Source organism: Arachis duranensis, chromosome 5 (assembly GCF_000817695.3).
Source record: "Arachis duranensis cultivar V14167 chromosome 5, aradu.V14167.gnm2.J7QH, whole genome shotgun sequence".
Classification (NCBI taxonomy): domain Eukaryota; kingdom Viridiplantae; phylum Streptophyta; class Magnoliopsida; order Fabales; family Fabaceae; genus Arachis; species Arachis duranensis.
This window is the reverse complement of record NC_029776.3, coordinates 20723857-20726652: the sequence shown is the minus strand read 5'-3', so window position 1 is coordinate 20726652 and position 2796 is coordinate 20723857. Positions and strand designations below refer to the sequence as shown.

Here is a 2796-nt window from a genome sequence, read left to right as displayed (position 1 = left end):
GAGTCAACATTTTGTTCTGAGCCAATATGGTATTCAGAGCATCAATTTCAAGAACTCCTTTCTTCTGAGGTATCCCATTATTCACGGAATTCCTCTCAGAGGTGTACATGAACTGGTTTTTTGCAACCATGTCAATGAGTTCTTGAGCCTCTTCAGGCGTTTTCTTCAGGTGAATAGATCCACCTGCAGAATGGTCCAATGACATTTTCGAAAATTCAGATAGACCATAATAGAATATATCTAATAGGGTCCATTCTGAAAACATGTCAGATGGGCATCTTTTGGTCAGCTGCTTGTATCTTTCCCAAGCTTCATAGAGGGATTCACCATCTTTTTGTTTGAAGGTTTGAACATCCACTCTCAGCTTGCTCAGCTTTTGAGGAGGAAAGAATTTATCCAAGAAGGCTGTGACTAGCTTATCCCAGGAGTCTAGGCTATCCTTAGGTTGTGAATCCAACCATATTCTAGCTCTGTCTCTTACAGCAAAAGGAAAAAGCATGAGTCTGTAGACTTCAAGATCAACTCCATTCGTTTTTACAGTCTCACAGATCTGCAAGAACTCAATTAAAAACTGGTAAGGATATTCAGATGGAAGTCCATGAAACTTGCATGTAAATTCTCCCAAAATTATGATTAAGAGTAAAAATATACTTTTTAGGTACTTAATTTGCCAAATTTAATTCACTTTAATTTCATTCGATGCCTTTATGTGCTTGTTTTGTGATTTCGGGCTTTGAAGGCAATGAGTGGATTAAATAAATGAAGAAAAAGCATGTAAAATGGAGAATTCACAAAGAAATAAAGTTTTGGAAATCCGCCATGTGGCGTGTACGCGTGACCTTGTGCATACGCATGACTTAGAAAATGCCATATGCCAGTCTTAATTCTCTCTTCAGAGTCCTTTCAGGTTCTGGATCAATTTCAACAAGAGTGCCTTTTTCCCTGTTCCTGCTCATATGAAAGAGAAGAAAACAAGAAAAGAAAGAAGAATCCTCTATGTCACAGTATAGAGATTCCTTTATGTTAGTAGAAGAAGAAAGGGGTTAGAAGAATGGAGATTGGGATTCGGATTTTTGGATGAAGAGAGGTGAAGAGAGGTATTAGTAATTAAATAATTAAATAGAAGAAGAAAAGAGAAGGGAGATTTCGAAAATAATTTTTGAAAAAGAGGTTAGTAATTTTCGAAAATCAAAGACAAAATACAATTAAAATTAAAATTTAAAACAAAGAGAATTTTTGAAAAAGAGAGGGAGAATTTTCGAAAATTAGAGAGGGAAAAGTAGTTAGGTGGTTTTGAAAAAGATAAGAACCAAACAAAAAGTTAATTAGTTGATTGAAAAAGATTTGAAATCAAATTTTGAAAAAGATAAGAGGATAAGAAGTTAGATAAGATATTTTGAAATCAAATTTTGAAAAAGATAAAATTTTTGAAAGAGATAAGATAAAAGATAAAAAGATATATTTGAAAAAGATATTTTGAAGAAGATTTAATTTTAAAAATTACTTAACTAACAAGAAACTACAAGATAGGATTCTAGAATTTAAAGATTGAACCTTTCTTAACAAGAAAGTAACAAACTTCAAATTTTTGAACCAATCACATTAATTGTTAGCTTAATTTTCGAAAATTTGATAAAAAGATAAGAAAAAGATTTTGAAAATATTTTGAAAAAGATTTTTGAAATTTTCGAAATTTATAAAAAAAAATATGAAAAAGATATGATTTTTGAAAAAGATTTTGAAAAGATAAGATTTTTTAAAATTGAAATTTTGACTTGACTTGTAAGAAACAACTAATTTTAAAAATTTTTGACCAAGTCAACCCAAAATTTCGAAAATTTGGAGGAAAATAAGGAAAAGATATTTTTTTGATATTTGAATTTTTAATTATGAGAGAGAAAAACAACAAAAATACTCAATGCATGAAATTTTTAGATCAAAACAATGAATGCATGCAAGAATGCTATGAATGTCAAGATGAACACCAAGAACACTTTGAAAATCATGATGAACATCAAAAACATAATTTTGAAAAATTTTTGATGCAAAGAAAACATGCAAGACACCAAACTTAGAAATCTTTAATGCATGAAAAATATGAATGCAAAAAATGCACATGAAAAACAACAAACAACACAAAACAAGAAATCATCAAGATCAAACAAGAAGACTTGTCAAGAACAACTTGAAGATCATGAAGAACACTATGAATGCATGAATTTTCGAAAACAATGCAAGAAAAATTTTAAAAGCATGCAATTAACACCAAACTTAAAAAAAAATTTTAAAAACATGCAATTGACACCAAACTTAAAAATTTGACTCAAGACTCAAACGAGAAACACAAAATATTTTTGATTTTTATGATTTTCTAATTTTTTTTTTGTATTTTTGTTAATTTTTTTCGAAAAACATGGTTAGAAAAACGAAAAATAAAAGAAAAATTTTGAAAAAGATTTTTGAAATGAAAATTACCTAATCTGAGCAACAAGATGAACCGTCAGTTGTCCATACTCGAACAATCCCCGGCAACGGCGCCAAAAACTTGGTGGAAGAAATTGTGATAAAAGAGTTTCAGGCACTGTTAGAGAAGCTCACAACTCCGTTCAACTAACCAGCAAGTGTACTGGGTCGTCCAAGTAATAAACCTTACGCGAGTAAGGGTCGATCCCACAGAGATTGTTGGTATGAAGCAAGCTATGGTCACCTTGCAAATCTCAGTTAGGCAGATTAAAATGGTTTATGGGTTTTCGAAAATAGAAATAAGAAAATAAATAATAAAAGGGATAGAATACT

At 30.7% G+C, this 2796-nt stretch overlaps 1 non-coding gene across 1 annotated transcript; it reads left to right on the top strand.

Moving 5' to 3' along the window:
• The first annotated feature begins 263 nt into the window (after positions 1 to 263).
• Positions 264 to 367, top strand: LOC127748176 (small nucleolar RNA R71). The gene has a single exon (XR_008010119.1). It is a non-coding gene; the product is annotated as a small nucleolar RNA R71 (small nucleolar RNA).
• Positions 368 to 2796: the final 2429 nt, after the last annotated feature.